The 24,804-nt window shown below is 49.4% G+C and overlaps 1 protein-coding gene across 1 annotated transcript in view; it reads left to right on the forward strand.

Moving 5' to 3' along the window:
* The first annotated feature begins 6,814 nt into the window (after nucleotides 1-6,814).
* The window catches only part of RNF24 (ring finger protein 24), a 163,565-nt gene continuing 145,575 nt past the window's right edge, over nucleotides 6,815-24,804 (forward strand). Inside the window, exon 1 of the mRNA XM_089653354.1 lies at nucleotides 6,815-6,977. The gene's annotated coding sequence lies outside the window, so the exon portion shown is untranslated. The remainder of the gene's footprint in view (nucleotides 6,978-24,804) is intronic.

The raw sequence follows: 24,804 nt of genomic DNA on the forward strand, positions 1-24,804 counted from the left end.
TGGGCGTATTTTGGAGATGTTGCGGAGGTGGAGTCTGCATGAGTTTGTTAGTGATTGGACTTGGGGCTGGAAGGATAGATTGGAATCTAGAATGACACCTAGTACTCTGGCCTGCGGGGTGGGCCTGATGGTGGCGTTGTTGGACATGATGGAGAAGTCAGTGGGGGGGGGGGCGGGCTGGGGGGAAAACTAGGAGCTCAGTTTGGAGAGGTTCAGTTTAAGGAAGTGGAGCGACATCCAATCTGATATGTCGTTCAGTAGGCTAGTGACTGAAGGGGTGAGGCGAGGGGTCGAGAGATAGATTTGCGTGTCGTCGGCATAGAGGTGGTACATGAAGCCGTGAGAGAGTATCTGTTAGCCAAGGGAGGAGGTGTAGATGGGGAAGAGAAGGGACCCAAGGACAGAGCCTTGAGGGACCCCAACAGAGAGGGGGAGTGAGGGGGAGGTGGTAGCGTTATAGGTAACGCTGAAGGAGCGTTGTGATAGGTAGGTTGGTAAGTAGTAGTGAAGATAACGATGACAGCAGAAGAGACAAGAGCAAGATATTGGCTGGATAGAGCACAATAATCTAGCAAACCGGAAGTGCAAAGGCATGGCTCAAGTTCGAAGTTTATGGAAGGAGCAAGGACTTCATGATTCACGAGAAACAAGGCACAAGGCACGATTGTCCAAAGGATCAGACAGGGTGCTGTCTAGCATCTCAGGTGGCTCAACAAGAAGGGGTTGTGGGTTCAGATCCTGGTCCTGACAGTTGATGTTAAAGTCACAAAGAGAATTAGTGTGAAGATTTGGGTTATTGGGAACGTTTGGAGCTGGGTTTACTAACTCTGGTCATGAATAAAATAATAAATAATTGTGCCCCCCCCAGCTGATTAAGAGTATGCTGAAGTCTTCCTCTCCAATTCCAGTTGTGAAGAAGTCCTTCAAAGCAACTCTTCATTGCTGATTTACGACTGGTCTTGTTGCTGCCCCTCTTGAGAATGTCCTAGTGTATGTTGTACAATTGGGGTTACAAGAAGGCTGGAGATATACTGAGTGAATCCATTTAAGGGTTAGAGTCCCAGGGTGGGTTAGTATAAGGGGGCCTTAGGGTAGGGCATTACTCTGTATGCCAAAAACAGTACCACTATATCCTAAGCTAAATATTTTTATAACATATGAATTTTATTAGCTTAAGGCTAGACATGATCTCCTTTCTGGCCATATGACAGCCCACAGGCCTAATAGTGGGTCCCCCACTAGCCACCCACCTATCCATTAAGCACTTGAGCATCTTGGCACTTTACTTGTAGACCAAGGTGACTACAGAGAACCCACCATGATAAGAGCATTTACATGTGTTAGTAAAAATAGCACAATACAAAATAAATCAGAGTTTGAATATACCTGTAATGATATTTAAGGAGAGGTTGCAGATGGAATAAGAGAGGGAAATCCTTGTTGGGTCCCGGAGTTCTTTAATACTATGGTTTATGGTTAAACCTAGATGGGTTCACTCGAAACAAAGACAGGTCATAAAAAAATAGCTTACTCCCGAGTCCCAAGCAGATAAGAAGAGAATCAGAATGTACTCACACTAAGGTGTAATTACCATGCCATGTTTGACCCCCAAACCATGGTTCATTTGAGTAGTGAGATCGTTTCAAACCATACTCGGACAGGATTCAGCCTTCCATGCCCTAGCTCACTTGAAAGAGGTTACCTGGAGCATGGTTCAGTTGTACTCCAGCATAATACATTTGTGTGATCGCTAAACTGTGCCCGAGTATGGACCACTGAACACTCATGGTGCATGAAAGCAGGGATCACTGTGGTCTGGCTGGCAGAGGTGATGACGTAAGCATGCTTGGCCCAGCACAATGTGAGCACAAACCAGCAGGACATTGGGGAGGTGGGGCAATCATACTTCCACCATGGTACAAGGCAGTACTGTGCCTGGTGTGAGTATGCCCTCAGATGTCTATGCCAACAGCAGGTATCACACTTGGGTCTTGGGGGGGGGGGGGACCTGAAAGAAGTTTCCATAGAAGCTTTCCAAGCTCATCCCCATGAGGACTAGTAGCAGCCATGTTATCCATGGAGGGTGACTATGGCCTTTCATGAGCCATGTTACCCATGGAGGAGGGCTGTGACCTTTCATGAGCCATGTTACCCATGGAGGAGGGCTATGGCCTTTCATGAGCCATGTTATCCTTGGAGGAGGGCTATGGCTTTTTGTGAGCCATGTTATCCATAGAGTGCTCTGGCCTTTTATGTGCCATGTTATCCATGGAGGACAGCTAATGCCTTTTGTGAGCATGTTATCCATGGAGGACGGCTATGGTTTTCATGAGCCATATTATCCATGGAGGACAGCTATGGCTTTTTGTGAGCCATATTATCCATGGAAGATGCCTATGGCCTTCCGTGAGCCATGTTATTCATAGAAGTTGGCTATGGTTTTCAGGGGCCAGGTTATCCATTTAGGACAGCTATGCCTTTTCGTGAGCCATATTTTCCATGGAGGATGGCTATGGCCTTTCATGAGCCATATGGTCCACGGAGAATGGCTATGGCTTTTCGTGAACCAGTTATCCATTGAGGATGGCTATGGTTTTTCATGAGCCATGTTTTCAATGGAGGAGAGCTATGGCTTTTTGTGAGCCAGGTTATCCTTGGAGGACGACTGGCTTTTCATGAGCCATATTATCCATGGAGGACAGCTATGGCCTTTCTTGGGCGATGTTATCTATGGAGGATGGCTATGGCCTTTCTTGAGCCATTTTATCCATGGAGGAGGGCTAATGGTCTTTCTTGAGTCATTTTATCCATGGAGGAGGGCTGGGACCTTTTGTGGGCCATGTTATCCATGGAGGACAGCTGTGGCCTTTCGTGAGACATGTTATCCATGGAGGACAGCTGTGGCCTTTCGTGAGCCATGTTATCCATGGAGGACAGCTGTGGCCTTTCCTGAGCCATGTTTTTCATGGAGGATGGCTATGGTCGTTTGTGAGCCGTGTTATCCATGGAGGACAGCTGTGGCCTTTCCTGAGCCATGTTTTTCATGGAGGATGGCTATGGTCGTTTGTGAGCCGTGTTATCCATGGAGGACAGCTGTGGCCTTTCCTGAGCCATGTTATCCATGGAGGATGGCTATGGTCATTTGTGAGCTGTGTTATCCATGGAGGATGGCTATGGTCATTTGTGAGCTGTGTTATCCATGGAGGATGGCTATGGTCATTTGTGAGCCGTGTTATCCATGGAGGACAGCTGTGGCCTTTCCTGACCATGTTATCCATTGAGGACAGCTGTGGCCTTTCCTGAGTCATGTTATTCATGGAGGATGGCTATGGTCGTTTGTGAGCCGTGTTATCCATGGAGATTGGCCGTGGCTTTTTGTGAGCCGGTTATCCAAGGAGGAAAGCTGTGGCCTTTCGTGACGCATGTTATCCATGGAGGACGGCTATGGCCTTTTAGGAGACATAGCCCTTTACAAGGGGGTAAAAAGAGCACCTCTGATGTAGGCCCATTGGATTATTTTTCACTTCTATGAAGATGGTCACATTCTTTTGAACAGAGTGTGAGAAGCAACAAGACTGAACAAAAACTACATGAAATGCAAAGTTAACTTTTTGCACTATAAAGGTTTATGGATGGCGTTCACTTGTGCGTGAGCGCTGGATGGCTTTCCTGAATGCAGACGTTTTGTGTATGGGAAATATGTTGGATGCACATGTGCGAGTAAGCACCATTGCAAAGATGTATTGTCATTCACTTATATGGCAGGTTCCACGTGGCACCTCCGGTCCCTGGGCACAGGAAAGTGCCAGGAGGTTGAGTCTAAGAAGCATATAATAATGTCTACAAATCTCTGTGCATGGAGCTCGAGTTATGAAATACATCATTTGTGATCAGATCAGTGTGTGCCATTCACAGAGCAAGGAATGATCGCTTCATCACAGAACCTCCCTGTGTGATCTCTGCATGTCTCTTCTCTCTCTGTGGATGATCACTGTCCCTCTGTGGATGATCACTGTCCCTCTGTGGATGATCACTGTCCCTCTGTGGATGATCACTGTCCCTCTGTAGATGATTACTGTCCCTCTGTGGATGATCACTGTCCCTGTGTAGATGATTACTGTCCCTCTGTGGATGATCACTGTCCCTCTGTGGATGATCACTGTCCCTGTGTGGATGATTACTGTCCCTCTGTGGATGATCACTGTCCCTGTGTAGATGATTACTGCCCCTCTGTGGATGATCACTGTCCCTGTGTAGATGATTACTGTCCCTCTGTGGATGATCACTGTCTCTCTGTGGTTAATGTCTGTAGATGATCATTGTTGCTATGGGTATAAGCACTGTCTCTCTGGGTATGATCGCTGCTTCTCTGTAGATGATCATTGTCTCTCTGTTGATGATCACTGTCTCTCTGTTGATGATCACTGTCTCTCTGCTGATGATCACTGTCTCTCTGCACATGATCACTGTATTTCTACGGATGATCCCTGTCCCTTTTAAGATGATCGCTGTCTCTCTATGGATGATCACTGTCCCTCTGTAGAAGATCACTGTATCTCTGTGTATGATCACTGTCTCTTTATTAGATCATCACTGTCTCTCTGTGGACAATCACTGTCCCTCTTTGAATTATCACTGTCCCTCTTTGAATGATGACTGTCCCTCTTTCCATGATCACTGTCCTTCTTTGCATGATCACTGTCCCTCTGTGTGGATGATCACTGTCTCTGTATAGATGATCCCTGTCCCTCTGTAGTTGACCACTGTCTCTGTGTTGATGAACACTGTCTCTCTGTAGGTGATCACTGTCTCTGTGTGGATGATCACCATCTCTGTTTGGATGATCACTGTCTCTGTGTGGATGATCACCGTCTCTGTGTGGATGATCGCTGTCTCTCTGTAGGTGATCACTGTCTCTGTTTGGATGATCACTGTCTCTCTGTAGGTGATCACTGTCTCTGTGTGGATGATCACTGTCTCTCTGTGTAGGTGATCACCGTCTCTGTGTAGATGATCACTGTCTAATGTGGATGATCACTGTCTCTGCGTAGATGATCACTGGCTATGTGTGGATGATCACTGTCTCTGTAGATGATCTCTGTCTCTCTGTGTAGGTGATCACAGTTTCTGTGTTTCTTCAATTGTAAGCTCCAAGGAGCAGGGCCCTCCTAACCCTCTTGTATTGTTGCTGTATTGTCTCCTGTTATATTGTAAAGCGCTGAGCAAACTGTTGGCGCTATATAAATCCTGTATAATAATAATGATCACCGCCTCACTGTGTAGATAATCACTGTCTCTGTGTTGATGATCACTGTCTCTCTGTGTAGATGATCACCGTCTCTGACTCTCTGTGTGGATGATCACCGTCTCTGTGTGGATGATCACCGTCTCTGTGTAGATGATCACCGTCTCTCTGTGTAGATGATCACCGTCTCTGTGTAGATGATCACCGTCTCTGTGTGGATGATCACTGTCTCTCTGTGTAAATGATCACTGTCTCTGTGTGGATGATCACTGTCTCTCTGTGTAGAAGATCACAGTCTCTGACTCTCTGTGTGGATGATCACCGTCTCTGTGTAGATGATCACCGTCTCTCTGTGTAGATGATCACCGTCTCTGTGTAGATGATCACCGTCTCTGTGTAGATGATCACCGTCTCTCTGTGTAGATGATCACCGTCTCTCTGTGTAGATGATCACCGTCTCTGTGTAGATGATCACCGTCTCACTGTGTAGATGATCACCGTCTCTGTGTGTAGATGATCACCGTCTCTGTGTGGATGATCACCGTCTCTGTGTGGATGATCACCGTCTCTCTGTGGCTGATCACCGTCTCTGTGTGGATGATCACCGTCTCTCTGTGTGGATGATCACCGTCTCTGTGTGGATGATCACCGTCTCTGTGTGGCTGATCACCGTCTCTGTGGATGATCACCGTCTCTGTGTGGATGATCACCGTCTCTCTGTGGATGATCACCGTCTCTCTGTGGATGATCACCGTCTCTCTGTGGATGATCACCGTCTCTGTGTGGATGATCACCGTCTCTCTGTGTGGATGATCACCGTCTCTGTGTGGATGATCACCGTCTCTGTGTGGATGATCACCGTCTCTGTGTGGATGATCACCGTCTCTGTGTGGATGATCACCGTTTCTGTGTGGATGATCACCGTCTCTCTGTGGATGATCACCGTCTCTGTGTGGATGATCACCGTCTCTGTGTGGATGATCACCGTCTGTGTGTGGATGATCACCGTCTCTCTGTGGATGATCACCGTCTCTCTGTGGATGATCACCGTCTTCGCCTGGATGATCACCGTCTCTGCGTGGATGATCACCGTCTCTGCGTGGATGATCACTGTCTCTGCGTGGATGATCACCGTCTCTCTGTGGATGATCACCGTCTCCGCGTGGATGATCACCGTCTCCGCATGGATGATCACCGTCTGTGTGGATGATCACTGTCTCTCTGTGGATGATCACCGTCTCTCTGTGGATGATCACCGTCTCCGCGTGGATGATCACCGTCTGTGTGGATGATCACTGTCTCTGTGTGGATGATCACTGTCTCTCTGTGGATGATCACTGTCTCTGTGTGGATGATCACTGTCTCTCTGTGGATGATCACTGTCTCTCTGTGGATGATCCCTCCTGGCTCACTCTGTCAGTGAATGAATCTGGCTCTTTCTGTCCCAGTCTCTGCACTGGCCCCGCCCTTGGCCCTCCCCTCTGGCCAGACCCTCGTGCTGTGATTGGTGGAGGAGGGGGTTCGGCTCTCCCATGTTACGTGCCCTAAAAACATAAAATAAAATATCAGAGATGGTGCGGAGAGTGTGGCCGGGATCGGTGTGTCCGCTATAGAGGCTTCCCCGGGGACCCCGCCCCTCCCTGCTTGTACAGACCCGCCCACAGACACGGATCTGCACACAGACACCGGCAACCGGATCTAATCACCGGAGACCCACCGAGTCCAGGACCGGGTGAGTGCCGACACCGCTCCGCACAGGGGGCACGGAGCCTGTTATGGGGGGCTGTACAGCCTGGTATATGGGGGGGATAGAGCCTTGTATATGGGGGGTGTAGAGCCTGGTATATGGAGGGTGTGTAGAGCCTGGTATATGCGGGGAGTACAGCCTTGTATATGGGGGGGGGGGGGTTGGGGGGTGCATAGCCTGGCATATGGAGGGTGTATAGAGCCTGGCATATGGAGGGTGTATAGAGCCTGGTATATGCGGGGAGTACAGCCTTGTATATGGGGGGGGGGTGCATAGCCTGGCATATGGAGGGGGGTATAAAGCCTGGCATATGGGGGGAGTACAGCCTTGTATATGGGGCGGGGGTATAAAGCCTGGTATATGGGGGGGTATAGAGCCTGGTATATGGGGGGGGGTATAGAGCCTGGTTTATGGGGCGGGGGTATAGAGCCTGGTATATGGGGGGGGGGAGTACAGCCTGGTATATGGGGGGGTATAGAGCCTGGTATATGGGGGGAGTACAGCCTGGTATATGGGTGTATAGAGCCTGGTATATGGGAGGGTATCCAGCCTGGTATATGGGGTGGGGGTATAGAGCCTGGTATATGGGGGGGGGGTATAGAGCCTGGTTTATGGGGGGGTATAGAGCCTGGTTTATGGGGGGGGTTATAGAGCCTGGTATATGGAGGGGTATACAGCCTGGTATATGGGGGGGTATAGAGCCTGGTATATGGAGGGGTATACAGCCTGGTATATGGAGGGGTATAGAGCCTGGTATATGGAGGGTATCCAGCCTGGTATATGGGGGGGGGTATAGAGCCTGGTATATGGGGGGGGGTATAGAGCCTGGTATATGGGGGGGGTATAGAGCCTGGTATATGTGAGGGTATAGAGCCTGGTATATGTGAGGGTATAGAGCCTGGTATATGGGGGGGTATAGAGCCTGGTATATGGAGGGGGTATAGAGCCTGGTATATGGGGGGGTATAGAGCCTGGTATATGGAGGGGGTATAGAGCCTGGTATATGGGGGGAGTATAGAGCCTGGTATATGGGGGGGTATAGAGCCTGGTATATGTGGGGGGTATAGAGCCTGGTATATGGAGGGTATCCAGCCTGGTATATGTGGGGGGGTATAGAGCCTGGTATATGTGGGGGGTATAGAGCCTGGTATATGGGGGGGTATAGAGCCTGGTATATGTGGGGGGTATAGAGCCTGGTATATGGGGGGGGGTATAGAGCCTAGTACATGTAATGCTCAGTAGAGCAGAGGACATATGCAGTGGCGATGTATGGAGTGATGTGGGTTGGAGGGGACGGTGAGCCTGGATTTCTGTCTGCCCCCCTGTGGAAGGTGGCGCTCGGTGCAGTGCCCGCTCTCTTCCATACTCTCTATATAGGTGACTGGTAAGAGATGTGTCTGTGGACCTATTCCCTGTAGATGGCAGCCAGGCCTCATCCCATTGCAGATCCTGCTGGTGCCATTCTCTGCTGTTCTGTACTCCCATCTCTCTGCACTCACCCGCTCTGCCCTGATTGCCATCCCCGCTATGTGTTTGTCCCTCCCTGACACCTCAACACCACCCACCCCATTGTTGGCTCAATGACGTGTATTGTTGAGTAGAAGCCACCATGTCCCAGTCTTGTGTAGTTAGCTCTGTCGTGTCCCTCTGTCCCTCCACATGGAGTGGTGTAGCTGTGCTCCGTCATGTCCGTCCACATGGAGTGGTGTAGCTGTGCTCCGTCGTGTCCGTCCACATGGAGTGGTGTAGCTGTGCTCCGTCGTGTCCCTCTGTCCCTCCCACATGGAGTGGTGTAGCTGTGCTCCGTCGTGTCCATCCATATGGAGTGGTGTAGCTGTGCTCCGTCGTGTCCCTCCACATGAAGCGGTGTAGCTGTGCTCCGTCGTGTCCCTCCCACATGGAGTGGTGTAGCTGTGCTCCGTCGTGTCCCTCCCACATGGAGTGGTGTAGCTGTGCTCCGTCGTGTCCCTCCCACATGGAGTGGTGTAGCTGTGCTCCGTCGTGTCCCTCCCACATGGAGTGATGTAGCTGTGCTCCGTCGTGTCCCTCCCACATGGAGCGGTGTAGCTGTGCTCCGTCGTGTCCCTCCCACATGGAGCGGTGTAGCTGTGCTCCGTCGTGTCCCTCCCACATGGAGCGGTGTAGCTGTGCTCCGTCGTGTCCCTCCCACATGGAGCGGTGTAGCTGTGCTCCGTCGTGTCCCTCCCACATGGAGCGGTGTAGCTGTGCTCCGTCGTGTCCCTCCACATGGAGCGGTGTAGCTGTGCTCCGTCGTGTCCCTCCACATGGAGCGGTGTAGCTGTGCTCCGTCGTGTCCCTCCACATGGAGCGGTGTAGCTGTGCTCCGTCGTGTCCCTCCACATGGAGCGGTGTAGCTGTGCTCCGTCGTGTCCCTCCCACATGGAGCGGTGTAGCTGTGCTCCGTCGTGTCCCTCCCACATGGAGCGGTGTAGCTGTGCTCCGTCGTGTCCCTCCCACATGGAGCGGTGTAGCTGTGCTCCGTCGTGTCCCTCCCACATGGAGCGGTGTAGCTGTGCTCCGTCGTGTCCCTCCACATGAAGTGGTGTAGCTGTGCTCCGTCGTGTCCCTCCCACATGAAGCGGTGTAGCTGTGCTCCGTCGTGTCCCTCCCACATGAAGCGGTGTAGCTGTGCTCTGTCGTGTCCCTCCCACATGAAGCGGTGTAGCTGTGCTCCGTCGTGTCCCTCCACATGGAGCGGTGTAGCTGTGCTCCGTCGTGTCCCTCCACATGGAGTGGTGTAGCTGTGCTCCATCCTGGGAGATGTTCTCCAGCTTTGGCTTGGCCATCTATTCTTTGCCTGGCAGAGTGATTGTACCGGGATAGACCAGTCACCATCTGCAATCTATCATCCATCCCGAGGCTGGACAGGTTTCATTTTTGTTTCTGAGGCTTTGGATGATTCAACCAACAATAATGAATGTGTGATCATTGCAGGTAGATATAGTGTGACAAGTGGGAATGTCTGTGGAGGGTCCAGTGTTGCACGCACCTCCTGTTCAGATTTCACGTTTTGTGAATTATCATTGGATAGATGTTGACCAATATCTGCTGCTGAAAGCTCATTGATTGGTGACAGTAGCCGACCATGAAAAGTTTGCTAAATTTACTCCGCAGATGGAAGGAACACATTTTTGATTGTTCTTGAAAATTGTCCGTCTGTCACCAACTTTGCTCAGTGCATCTGCAGAAAACTGAAACCCAGGAGTCATGGCTTACTGAATTTACTGGTGTCCCTCTTTTCTCTAGGTCAGCCATTGTCGGCCAGGGTTCCTCCAGATGAGGCTGATTGATCTACCATCTGATGGTTCAATGGCTGACTCCACCTGGCAAAGCCAACAACATGGCACCAATAGTCTTGTCAGTTGTCTGTAAGGGTTGTATTTCTCCTACTGAACACCAATGTAAGGGGGGCGTTCTTCCTACTGACCACCAATGTAAGGGGGGGGCGTTCTTCCTACTGACCACCAATGTAAGGGGGGGGGCCTTCTTCCTACTGAGCACCAATGTAAAGGGGGCGTTCTTCCTACTGACCACCAATGTAAGGGGGGGACGTTCTTCCTACTGTCCACCAATGTAAGGGGGACGTTCTTCCTACTGTCCACCAATGTAAGGGGGACGTTCTTCCTACTGTCCACCAATGTAAGGGGGACGTTCTTCCTACTGTCCACCAATGTAAGGGGGATGTTCTTCCTACTGTCCACCAATGTAAGGGGGCCTTTCTTCCTACTGACCACCTATGTGGGGGGGGGGGGGGATTCTTCCTACTGATCACCATTGTAAGGGGACATTCTTCCATCTGACTATCAATGTAAGGAGGACATTCCTTCTACTGACCACCAATATAAGGGGGGATTCTTCCTACTGACCACCATTGTAAGGGTTGCGTTCTCCATGCTGACTACCAATGTAAGGGGGCATCCTTCCTACTGATCACCAATATAGGGGTTACATTCTTCTTACTGACCACCAATGTAGGGGGGGCATTCTTCCTACTGACCACCAATGTAGGGGGGGCATTCTTACTACTGACCACCAATGTAAGGGGGCCGTTCTTCCTACTGACCACCAATGTAAGGGGGCCGTTCTTCCTGCTGACCACCAATGTGGGGGGGACATTCTTCTGTCCTACCACCATTGTAAGGGGACATTCTTCCTACTGACCATCGATGTAAGAGGGGTATTCTTCCTACTGGCCACCAATGTAGGGGGCCTTTTTCCAATGACCCTTGACAAATAGGTTTTAGTAGGGGCTTCCTGAGACCTGCAAATAATTTCAGGGCTTCCTGTAGGGTAAAAAGATTGAGAAAGACCGCTCTAGATAAATGTCCAATCCAGCTCACCCTTTAGGGAATTTAATTCTAGGGCGTGCGATCCACGTGCTCCTCCATGTCTCCAATTACAAAGCCATAAGTTCTTCATCAAGATCCTGGGATATGACACCAAATCCTTTATTATCATCCACCTGTAAACAATGCAAGGCTAATACACCAATCACCTCCTCCGGATGACGCATTTCGGACAAATAGATCTTTGGACTTGACAGATCCATGTGGTTGAAATGTGTCATCCAGGGGAGCATGTTTTGCTTTTGTTTTGTTTTTTTGTTTTGCTTTTGTTTTTTTGTTTTGCTTTTGTTTTGCTTTCTTGTTTTGTGTGTTTTTTTTTTTTTTACATGCCTTGCATTGGTTTGAAATGGTTAACAATAAAGGGTTTTATTCTCTATTCCTGCTGACCAGCTTGTGCCTTTTTTTGTTCTGCCTTTTGGAATGATTATTATACAGGATTTATGCGGTTGGCGCAGGGCTTGAATATCTTCTTTTTTTTTTTTTTTTTTTTTTTTTTTTGCTTTGATATCTCCTTCCTGCATCTTTCTCTGTTCTGGGCATTTTGCATAAAATCTTCCATCGCTCCTGCATGCATCGTTCTTTGATCCGCCCTTTGCATGTGATGTTGCCGTGCCTCTTTTGCATGCCGTGCTGTGCGCCATGCCCCTCTTGGCATGCCCAGCCCTCCCGCTCTTTCCCTCTACTGTTTATGTTTATCAGGCTTCCATGTGGAGCCTGCTGAAGGTGAATGCAGGCTTGGACCATTCATACAGCTCTGGGGGGGTGGGCGCTCTGTGGAAGTGTCAGGGATTTGCAGGTGGTAGCGCTGGCCAGGATTCATCATAGGGAGAGCTGGTTGTACGCAGTGCGCGCCTATGTGTGTCCATCATGTAGGTAATCATGCTTTTCTTCATACCGCCACAGTATGAATGGGGTCTGGATGTGAAAAGATTTTCATTGGAGAACTGGTCCCCCCCTGTATGGCAGTTGGTTCAGTCTCGAGTGACAAGGACATCCGTCTGCTGCAGCGTGCAGCGCTTGGACCCGTGAGGCTGAGGCTGTTCCTGCAGGGAACTGTTGGGCTACTTTAATTATTCAGGGTGACTCCCCAGCATGTTGTCACCAGAAATAGCGATGAGTATAACCCACCGAAATCCGTTCTGTTAAAAGATTCTGATGCTTTGTGTATCTTTTCTGCGTGATTTGTACGCCACTCTACAGCTCCATCACGCTGAACGGAGGGAAGCTGCAGAGGACGCACCGGCAAGGTGGTGTCTTTTTCTTTTTTTTTTTTTTTTGTATTGCACCCCAGATTTACTAAAACTGGTGCACACAGAATCTCTGGTGCGGCTCTGCGGAGAAACCAATCGGCTTCCAGGTTTTATTGCCAAAGCTTAACTGAACAAACTGAAGAGAGAAGCCGATTGGCTGCTATGCACAGCTGCACCCGATGTTGCACTCTCCAGTTTTAGAAAATGAGCCCCATTGTGTTTTTGGCTAATATGTCCATTTTTGTTTTTTATTTTTCTATTTATTTATTTTTTTTTTTTAGTATTCATCACATTGTGCTTTTGGGTGTGTTTGTAGTTGCGTGCCACATTCATCTCATTGTCAGCATTTGTCGAGACTTTTAGGGTGCAACAATGTGTGCAAGATCATAAAAATGCCTGTTTTGTTCATATGGAAATTAAAGATGTATTAAACCCAAATGCAAACATTCAATAGGGCAGCTTACCAATTCTTAGACATGGTGGCTGCATTATTTTTGCGTTTTCAGCTTGGGTTCACACTGATGCAGTGCGGAATTCACGCTGGTTCCGTGTCATAATCGCACCCCGTTCACACCAACCACTTGGGGTGTGTAATTTAAGTTAACGACACCCTGAAATCAGTTCACAAAACGTGGTGCGATGTGCAGAATCTGATCGCATGTATGTGAACACCCATGTGATCCGATTCTGGTGAGGACAAAAAAAGGGTCCTGCACTTTTTTGGTGCGATTTTGAGCCATACAAAATATATGGCTCAAATTGTACCACACAGAAATTGCATGTGGTTTGCACAGTGGTGCGGTGAGGTTCCTGTGTGAATCACATCCGATGTGCCGCACCGCATCACTGTGAACCCAGCTTCAAGCTTTCTGTCTTATTTTTCACCTGGTGATCTGGCCGGCAAGTCCCTTTTCCTTTTTTTTTTTTTTTTTTTTTTTTTTTCAACATAACAAGTTCTTCTGCAAATGTATCATTTACAGGGTTGAGACAAACCATTTACCACTGACGGGTGCTTACAATGATCAGCTTTTATTTATTTATATAAAACCTTAAAGTGGAGCTCCACCCAAAAGGAGAAGTTTTGCTTTAAAGCCTCGTCCTGTTAAGGATTGGTACCCAATTTGGACAGGTGCCCGCTCCCACTTTCGCTGTGATTGCCCAAGCGATCGGAAATGGAAGTTCTCCTCCTCCCCACCCCCACAGTTTTCCGGAAGTCCAGAAGTCTGCGGGACCATTCACAAGGCATAGCTCTGCTTGTGGATGTTCAGAGGGCGGCACCCGGGTGTGAAGCCGCAAGCTGTCACTGCCGGGTGCCCACACTTAGGCCTCATGCACCGGGCGCTTTTACAGCGGATGGTTTTGGCTTCTCTACGGCCAGTAAACTCCCAGCATGCTCTCCTAGGTGTCAATGCACACAGAGGCTTTAACCCTTTTGGTGCTGAACGTACGCAACTTAGCGGCCTCTCAGAGCTGGGCTTTTTTTTTTTTGCGGGGGATGCTAATTTGCATACCTGACCAGGGGCGGACTGACAACTCATGGGGCCCCCGGGCAATAGGGGATCATGGGGCCCCTGTGTCCTTGCCCAAACTCAAAAAAGCCTATGAAAAAGGTTCCAGGGGCATCTCATGGGGCCCCCTACTGACCAAGGGCGCTTGGGCAGTGCCCAAGTTTCCAAATGGTCAGTCTGCCCCTGTACCTGACTTTGTGCTGGGAGCGTGCTCCCAGGACAAAAAACGAGGTGTCACTGAGAGTTCAGGGTCCCATTCTAACAATTGGGACCCAGAACTCTCAATTCCAGGTTTCATAATCGCTGTGATAGCCTCTGATTGGCTATCACAGTGATCAGTCATTGTGAAGCCCGCCCCTGTGTTTTCTTTCTCTGAATGGAGGAGAGGTGCATTGTATCTCTCTGTCCTTTCAGAGAGAAAAAAAAAGTATGTTAAAAAAATATATAAATTAAAATAAAAACACCTAGATCAAGGTTTGATATAGGTCAATGCCAGGGTCAGTGTTTGGGTCAAGGGTCATGGTCACTTTTTTTTATTTATTTTTAATTTTTTTAAATTTGTATCAGTGTCAGTTAGTGGCAGGATTAAAAAAAAAAAAGTAAAATGGGCACTATTGTTTCTGGCCCGTACTACAGGTACAAACAACAACTAACATACACACTTGTGGTATCGCTGCGATTGTTGGGAGCTGGAGACATTTTTTTGGGGTTTTTCTTTGGTGATAGGTTATGGTGGTAGCAAGAAATTAAAAACTTTTTTTTTTTACTATTTTTTTGGGCCAGTTTTCCTTGGATAATAATAAAAAAAAATCAGTAAATATCCATTACCATTTACCTCCAAATAAAAGCCAAATTTGTCCTGAAAATAACGCGGTATAATTCACCTGGATGTACAAAGTAGTTGTGATGATATGGTCGGTGATGATATGGTCGGTTGCAAAATTGTGCTTAGGCATTTAGATTTGTTTTCCCCTTAGGCTAGGTTCACACCTGAGCAGTTTGCGTTTAACCCATTTCTGCATTGCGTTTTGTGTTTTTGCACCTGCGTGTTTGCTGCGTCTTTGCTGCATTTTGCGCTTCTTTTTGTTTTTTCCTTGATGCTAGGCAGATTTAAAACACATCAAAAACGTAATACCTGGTTTTCTGCAACATTTCTATTGAAGTCTACAGAACCAAAAATGAAACTTTTTGCGTTCAAAAAAGTCCCTGACCTTTTGCAAAGAACGCACCGGGTGAAAATGCAAAGATGTGAACGTGTCCCATAGGAAGTCATGTTAAACGGACTGTTTCTGCAAAATGCAAACCGCTGCGGAAAACACTTAGGTGTGAACCTAGGGTTAGGTGTGAAGGGGTTAATCAGCACTTTTTGGCTGGGAAAAAAAAAAAACGCAGAACTAATGGGTTTGCACGTGTGTGTTGTGTGTTTTTTTTTTTTTTTTTTTTTTTTTTTTTAAGCTGTAAAAACACTCTAATGCTGGTACATGCAGCAAACCGGTGTTTTTGAGCCAAAAAAATGCTAACGTGGCTTAACACGGCTAAATGCTAATGCAAAAACAATTAAAAAAAAAAAGGAAAAACTTGCATTTTTAACATGACCTTATACAGCTAATGCTATCAGGCCAGGGGCGGACTGACAACTCATGGGGCCCCCGGGCAATAGGGGATCATGGGGCCCCTGTGTCCTTGCCCAAACTCAAAAAAGCCTTTGAAAAGGGTACCAGGGGCATCTCATGGGGCCCCCTACTGACCCCGGGCCCTCGGGCAGTGCCTGAGTTTCCAAATGGTCAGTCCGCCCCTGCTACCAGGTGAGGACCCCGCTGGATCACAGGACAGGTGAATGGCTTTTTTTTCTCCCTGCTGGAGACTGGAGCTCGGCTTTAAGGCCTCATGCACACTGGACGTTTTTACAGCTGCTCTGAGGGGCGTTGGGTGTTTTCCTTTTTTTTTTTTTCCTGCCTCTAATCTCCCTCCATGCTATCCTATGTGTCTGTGCACACATAGACTATTAGCAGTGTTTAGAGGCAGGAAGAAACCCCTCTGCTAGTGCGTCCCAGGAGCAGCAGAGCTTGGGCAGAAAAAACACTTGTAAATGCCTCAAAACGCACCTAAATGCGTGCTAACGCTAGGCATGTTTAGCGGTTGAACGTTAATGTATTTCAGTGGGCAGAATAGATTATTTATTTTGGCCAATGAAATGAATTAACATTCCAAGTGCTTGACACCTGTAAACGATTGTAAAAGCTTTAGACACATTTACAAGTGGAAGGCGTTATTTCTGAAAAAACATTGCTGGCTTCTAGGAGAGTTAGTGCTCCTAAACCCAGGACCCTGCATTCACTATATCTGGTCTCCCCGGACCCTGCATTCACTATATCTGGTCTCCCCGGACCCTGCATTCACTATATCTGGTCTCCCCGGACCCTGCATTCACTATATCCGGTCTCCCCGGACCCTGCGTTCGCTATATCCGCTCTCCCCGGACCCTGCGTTCGCTATATCCGCTCTCCCCGGACCCTGCGTTCGCTATATCCGCTCTCCCCGGACCCTGCGTTCGCTATATCCGCTCTCCCCGGGCCCTGCGTTCGCTATATCCGCTCTCCCCGGGCCCTGCGTTCGCTATATCCGCTCTCCCCGGGCCCTGCGTTCGCTATATCCGCTCTCCCCGGGCCCTGCGTTCGCTATATCCGCTCTCCCCGGGCCCTGCGTTCGCTATATCCGCTCTCCCCGGGCCCTGCGTTCGCTATATCCGCTCTCCCCGGGCCCTGCGTTCGCGATATCTGATCTCCCACAGTACACAGAACATTGAAATGCAATTATTTTAGTAAATATAAACAGCTAAATACCTTTTCTCATCAGCAGTTAGAGAAGTCTTGTAACTTCTATCAGTGTCCAGCAGAGCACTGGTTAAAGCCTGTAGGAGGAGATTTCATTCTGCTGTAGGAGGATGCAGAACCCCTGACCTCTGTCTAACCAGTGCTGATTGGCCCCGTGCTGATCACATGCACTCTCCCAAGAAAAAAAAAAATCTCTAGCAATACACACCAAATTGAGCATGTGCAGAGTGTCTCCATACCATATGTCTTATCAGGAGATAAGAGGGGGCATTGGAAGAAGGGGAGGATCAGAGAAGTTGGGATCAAACGGCGTTTTTACACAATGCAGATGATTAACCCCTTAGATTCCACAGTGAGTATAACAAGCATGCTTTCCTGCATATACAGACTGATTGTACTGCTGTGGGTTCAGTAACACTTTAAAGAAGAAATCTGGGGAAAAACGTTGTTTTCCCTGTGCCCGTGCTGCATGGGTGAAATGGCCGTTTTTGTCTAGGGGTTCGTAAAGCTGAGATATACTTACCTGATCCTCTGAGTGCAAGACTGGTTCCCGCCGCTCCTGAACTCACCCCCCCCCCGCCCCCAACACGCACACACACGCTAGTGGTCTTGTGAATGGGCTGTTCCTGACGTCATCACGCCCATAGACTGGCTCCAGACATGAGGATGTCAGGAACAGTCCACCGCTGAACGTGGGGGGAAGGGTTGAGGGGTAGTTTTCCAGAACATCAGAGGACAGGGTGTAGTAAGTATAACTTTTAGGCTTTATTCCCAAAGGAAAAAAAAAATGCTGTAACTGCTTATGAAGTATTAGCTGGAGGTTGGCTCCAGTTTGTTAGCGTATCTAAATCTGCTAGTACATCCAACACTGCCCTCCCCCGAAACTGACCATGCTGCGCTCTGCTGTGCCTTCTGTGCTCCTTCATCCAGAGTCCACTTTAAAGCCGTATTTAACCAAAAAGCTAAAAAGTATTATGTGCTCCTCCATCCAGAGTGAGGGCGCTCTAATACAGGAGGTGTGTTACTGGCCAGATCACCAGGTGAAAACCGAGGGGGTGGTGGATCCCGGGCGAGTGGTGGTTCCCAAGTGAGTGGTGGATCCCGGGCGAGTGGTGGATCCCGAGTGCAATGCCCTGGCTCCTGCATATTATTCCTCCATGTATATGGAGGTGCAGGCATTCGGTGGGAAGGCTGGAGGGAGGGGGGTAGGGGTGTAGGTGCTGCAGACTCCGACTATGGTTCATGTTACACCCTAAGGGCACATGGGCGGTAAAAGCAGGCAGCTGAGCTGTGGATCTCCCCCAATCTAAGGAAAGGCAAGCAGTCGCTCAGGGCTGTACACATGGGATGCTTTGCAGCTGCATCAGACACGAAGCGACATGTCACACCCATTGCGGTGAATGGGGCCACGCTACACCCGCATGCAGTGCTCACCGCTGGGGGTCGGCGTGTTCAGGTGGTGAGGAGGGACTGGGACCCCTGTCTGGTGTTGCTCGCTGTCTGTGTCCCCGTCAGGGAGATTCACCCTCATTGTTCTGGTGACTGTTATCACTGACAGCGAAGGGTAAAAAAAAATCCCAAAGTTTAAGTTGTCCCCAGAAAAGTAATAGAGGGGAAATCTTCCGATGGGGACACTGGTGACAACCAGAGATTTCCTTTCAATTCCTGTTTGGCTGTGGGACAGGAAGTGAAGGGAAATCTCCCAAGGGAACAAAGATGGGGAAGAATTCACTGCCGGGGTTATAACCCTCCCTTACTCTATCCAAAATTCAGAAAGTAAAGTTTCACATTTAGTCTTGCTTTACACTGGCCATACTCTGTACAATCTGATTGTACAATCTCTGTACAGCCTTGCTTAGAGGACAAAACTAAACAACCAATTCCATTCCTTTTAATTCAGGCAGGCTCTGGCACTCCATAGGTGATGGTGGATCTAAAGGAGATTGTACAATCAGATTGTATAGTGTATGGTGGATTGTACAATCAGATTGTATAGTGTATGGTCCGTGGTATGCTGGACTGTACAAGACGAGGAGAGGAGAGGGCAGCATTGAAGACAGTCAGGCATTATTACAGAGCACAGAGAGCTAACCGATCATCGTGTTCTGCTCCTTCACTATCCAATCATAGGCTGTGGCAGTCTTTGTCAAGGCTTTATCGCTTTATCTAGAGCCGGCAGAAGACGGTTGAGGTCCTGGCTGCGCTGTCTGGCAGGGGTGGGTATGGATCCTGGCTGCGCTGTCTGGCAGGGGTGGGTATGGATCCTGGCTGCGCTGTCTGGCAGGGGTGGGTATGGATCCTGGCTGCGTTGTCTGGCAGGGGTGGGTATGGATCCTGGCTGGCAGCTCGGACAGTTCATCGTATTTCGGTGGCAGATTCTCTGGTCTGACTATGTATGAAGCAGGGAGGACGGCGGGTGATGGGGATTGCTTGGAATCAGGGGCGGACTGACAACTCTTGAGGCCCCCGGGCAATAGGGAATCATGGGGCCCCTGTGTCTTTGCCCAAACTCGAAAAAGGTACCAGGGGCATCACATGGGGTCCCTACTGACCCCGGGCCCTCGGGCAGTGCCCGAGTTTCCACATGGTCAGTCCGCCCCTGGTCAGGAGTGGTTAAGCACCAATTTCAGGGATCAGATGTATGTAATGTACAGCTTGCAGGGGTTAGATGTGTCTGTAAGGGTCAGGAGAATGTACCCCACACAGTGCAGTAGTCAAAAGTATATGCACCCCAGTATCTTTTTTTTTTTTTTTTTTTCTTTTCCCCCCTTCTAGCCCCTTATGCATAGCACTGCAATATACTTTATACACACACACTTTTATATCCATATGCACAATATAATCACATGCATACCCACAAACACTGCATAGCATACTTACCTCTGGTGACAGTGTGAGGTTAGTGGTCCTGGGAAGAAACAGCCATGTTTAAGGCTATCCTCATGCCGGGCAGCCATAAGCAGCAGGTTGGGACTTAGAACACTAGGCAAGAGAGGCAGAGAATGTGCCCCAGGTGCCCGAGTTTCCAAATGGTCAGTCTGCCCCTGCTTGGAATGACAACATTTCCCCCAATGTCACCGTGAGATTGGTGAGACGTGACCCGAGCGAGGGCCCCCCCCCCCCCCCGTCATCAACATGGAATTGGGATTCTTACATAAAGCCTTTCCGTTTCCATTCCTTGTGATGTCATCTCTGGTCTGTGAGCCGGTGATGACAACACTTAGTATACAGTAAATTAGTGATGCACTGAAATGAAGATTCTGAACTGAAAATTCTGGCTGCGCTGGGTGGGAGACCAAACTGGACATTTAAAAAAACAAAACATTTATATATATAATTGTATCCAACTTTTGAATGAATAAATGTAGAGGAATATGGATTCAAAACCTACAATCCAGTAAACATAAAATAACTTGTTTTGAAAGTATCACACAATTGGACAGAAATTAAAATGAAACTAAAAACCTAAATAGAGCCATTTTTGCATTGACGTCAATGGGGGCCATTTTTGCATTGCAGTCAATGGGACACGGCTTTGCACCAAAGTCAATGGGACACGGCTTTGCACCAAAGTCAATGGGACACGGCTTTGCACCAAAGTCAATGGGACGCGGCTTTGCTCCAAAGTCAATGGGATGCGGCTTTGAAATTTAAATCGATGGGATGCGATTTTTGCATTGAAATAGATAGGATACGATTTTTGCATGGAAGTCAATAGGGGGTGTTTTTGAATGGAAATAGAGGGCATTTTTGCATTGAAGTCGATGGGACACGATTTTGCTTTGAAGTGAATAGGGGACGTGATTGTGCATTGAAGTCAATAGGGGGCATTTTTGCATTGAAGTCAGTAGGGGACGTGATTTGTGCAATGAAGTCAATGGGATGTGATTTGTGCATTGTAGTCAATAGGGGGCATTTTTGCATTGATGTCAATAGGACATGATTTGTGCATTGAAGTCAATAGGGGATGTGATTTGTGCATTGTAGTCAATAGGAGGCGTTTTTGCATTGAACTCAATGGGATGTGATTTGTGCATTGAACTCAATGGGATGTGATTTGTGCATTGAAGTTAATGGGACATGATTTTGCATTGAAGTGAATTTGTCATTACTGGCATTTTTCCTTTTCTTTTTTTTTCTTCTATTGGCAAAATGCTGCTAACCCTATTTTTGGAAATGTTTGATTAAATGTCATCAGCATGTTGATGTGGGGAGAATGGAGGAACCAGGAAAGGCAAAATTCCCCTCTACATTCTAAACTGAACCCCAACCCTCCCTTCCTTTTCTGCTAGCGGAGGTCATCTTTAGCTTGTGGTGCCTCAAGTACCCTGTAAGGCTCCGTTCACACGATGCGTGTTTTATTGCTTTTTGCAGAAACGCACTACAGTCCATGTAACATGGTTTCCTATGGGACACGTTCACATCTGTGCTTTTTTGAGCCGCTGTGTGTTTGGAAAGGGGCGGGGACTTTTTTAAAAGCAAAAAGCAGCGTTTTTGCTACAATAGAGTTCAATGGAGGATCTACTGACATGCAAGGTAGTGCGTTTTTGCCGCATTTTTCATTTTTATTCTGCCCAGAAAAAAAAAATTCCACTTTAAAAAAAAAAATAAAGCTGAACAAAATGCGGTAAAATCGTGTGTAGAAAAACACAAAACAAACTGAAAAGCAAACTGCTTGCGTGTGAGCGGAGCCCAGTACCTTCCGTGTTTGTAGTGACGTGTGTGCCGTGTGTGACGTGTTCCCTGTCTGGGGGCTTCCTGGCCTCCTAGAGCTTTTTCCGCGGATCGAATGTGCGTCGTATTCGTGTTTACGATTGCCGCACGGCCGCGGTGGACAGGCTGCTTATTCATTGGCTGGACACTCAGCTGTGTGTTCCTCTATGACGAGGACTATACAGGGCCTCTTGTGTGAGAGTCGGGGGGGGGGGGCAGGGGGTGCCGCCTTTTAGCAGCCAATGAAATTCCAGCTTGCCTGGCCAAGGACAAGTAGAGAAGAATGTTGAATAAGTGTACTGTCCCTTAAAGGACCCCCCCCCCCGCCATCACAAAATGTGTCCCTCCATCCATGTCACCTAACCCCGACTTTTCTCACCTACCTCCGCTGTCCTGTTGCCGCTTGGTAGGTACGCCGAGGGGCAGACGCGGATTGCGTTGATAGATATGACAGAGCGCATGCATTTTCCGTGCGTCCGTTCATTTTAAAAGAAGTCCCTGCCCCTTTTTCAGAATCACACTGAGCTGATCCAGGAAAGCGGATGCATGGGGGGTCCCGTTCCCAATCAGTGGGACTGCTGCGCGTCTGCTAAAGGGCAACACGTTTCTGTGCACGTTAATTGCGCAAAACTGCGTGCGTTCCCTAAACGCTGCACACCAATGTGTGACGGTGTTGTTGCTTGTTAAACGGAACCCCCATGCATCTGCTAAAAGGACCGAAAACACAGCACCATGTGGGTTCAGTGTGGCCTGATTTTGAATCTGTCTGTATTGCATAGAGAAGCACAGAGAGCCAGTGGATCCTGGCTGGCAGCTCGGACAGTTCATCGTATTTCGGTGGCAGATTCTCTGGTCTGACTATGTATGAAGCAGGGAGGACGGCGGGTGATGGGGATTGCTTGGAATAAACGTCCTCTCATCTGACACCATGTGCAGAGGATGTGTGTAGAGAGATGACAACATTCCCCACAATGTCACCGTGAGATGGGTGAGACGTGACCCGAGCGAGGGGCTCCCCCCCCCCCCCCCACAATGTCACCATGAGATGGGTGAGACGTGACCCGAGCGAGGGCCCCCCCCAATGTCACCGTGTGATGGGTGGGACGTGACCCGAGCGAGGGGCTCCCCCCCCCCCCCCAATGTCACCGTGAGATGGGTGGGACGTGACCCGAGCGAGGGGCTCCCCCCCACAATGTCACCGTGAGATGGGTGGGACGTGACCCGAGCGAGGGGCTCCCCCCCCACAATGTCACCGTGTGATGGGTGGGACGTGACCCGAGCGAGGGGCTCCCCCCCCCCCCCCCATGTCACCGTGTGATAGGTGAGACGTGACCCGAGCGAGGGGCTTCCCCCCCCCCCCCCCCAATGTCACCGTGAGATGGGTGAGACGTGACCCAAGCGGGGAGCTTCCCCCCCCCCCCAATGTCACCGTGATATGGGTGAGACGTGACCCGAGCGAGGGGCTTCCCCCCCCCCCCCCCTCAATGTCACCGTGTGATGGGTGAGACGTGACCCGAGCGAGGGGCTCCCCCCCCCCCCCCCATGTCACCGTGAGATGGGTGGGACGTGACCCGAGCGAGGGGCTCCCCCCCCCCCCCCCATGTCACCGTGAGATGGGTGAGACGTGACCCAAGCGAGGAGCTTCCCCCCCCCCCCCCCCAATGTCACCGTGATATGGGTGAGACGTGACCCGAGCGAGGGGCTCCCCCCCCCCCCCCCCAATGTCACCGTGTGATGGGTGGGACGTGACCCGAGCGAGGGGCTCCCCCCCCCCCCCACAATGTCACCGTGTGATGGGTGAGACGTGACCCAAGCGAGGAGCTCCCCCCCCCCCCGCCCAATGTCACTGTGAGATGGGTGAGACGTGACCCAAGCGAGGAGCTCCCCCCCAATGTCACCGTGATATGGGTGAGACGTGACCTGAGTGAGGAGCCCCCCCCCCACCCCCCAATGTCACCGTGAGATGGGTGAGACGTGACCGGAGCGAGGGGCTCCCCCCCCATCATCAACATTGAAATAGGATTCTTACACAAAACCTTTCCGTTTCCATTGCTTGTGGTGTCATCACTGGGTCTCTGTGCTCATCACCAGAGCCATCCCACTGCTTGCATCAGTGCTGAGTACTCTTCAGAGGAGTACTGAAGCAGGGTGCTGTGATGCTTTCAGGAGGCTATGTACAGAACCTTGCCAGCTCCTCTTATCGGCCATGATCTGTCTGCATTGCATAGAGAAGCACAGAGAGCCAGTGATAACAACACTTACTATAAAATAAATTAGTGGTGCACTGAAATGAAGATTCTGAACCGAGAATTCAGGATGCGCTTGGCGGGAAACCAAAATGGACATTAAAAAAACAACAAAACATTTATATATAATTTACATCTGGAGTTTTATTGAAAACATCTGGTGATCTTGTGTGTTCAGACACTTCCTGTTACAGGGTGACAACCGCCTCCTAAGTGTTCTGCTGTGTTGTCACCCTGCTGCATGCATGGAGTGGAGACTACCATCAGCCATCCTGACACATGCTGTACAGGCAGGGTCCGGCGTTGTCACTGTCCGGTCCATAGCAATGACGCTGCGGTGAGTGCATGGCGGACGGAAGTGGCTGACAGAGCCTGGAGGAGATCAGCAGATGCGGGGAAGTTTTGAATTCAGATCTACACAGGCAGGTTGACATCTGCTGCAGGAACGGGGTGTCGGTGTGTCCAGGCTCACATTGCCTGCTATATTTGTCACCTCTCCCCTCCTCCTCCTGTCAGCTGTAATCCTGTACAAGTGTGAATATAAGAGCCGTACAACAGGTGCAGCTACATCTGTTTCCTCTGCTGTACCCACAATGCATCAGCAGGTCGAGTGCCTGAACTGACGTGCCGGGACAGCTGCGGGGAACCCTCACATTGCAGCATGTTTGTAAACGGACACCTGATTGTACACGCTCCGTATGCCTGGGCTCTGCCCTAAGGGCCAGTTCACACGACAGGCTTTTCTGCGGCTTTTTTTTTTTCTGCATCCAAAACGCACGGAAAGTAGATTACATGGTTGCCAGTGTCCTAGTTCACATCAGTGCTTGCAGTTCCAGTGTGTTCTGGTTGCAGAAAAAAAAGTACAACAGGCTGCATTTTTCCTGCACAGAACTT

The sequence above is a fragment of the Staurois parvus genome, unplaced genomic scaffold, assembly GCF_062004578.1.
Source record: "Staurois parvus isolate SC_StPar_1 unplaced genomic scaffold, SC_StPar_1.0 ptg000708l, whole genome shotgun sequence".
Taxonomy (NCBI): domain Eukaryota; kingdom Metazoa; phylum Chordata; class Amphibia; order Anura; family Ranidae; genus Staurois; species Staurois parvus.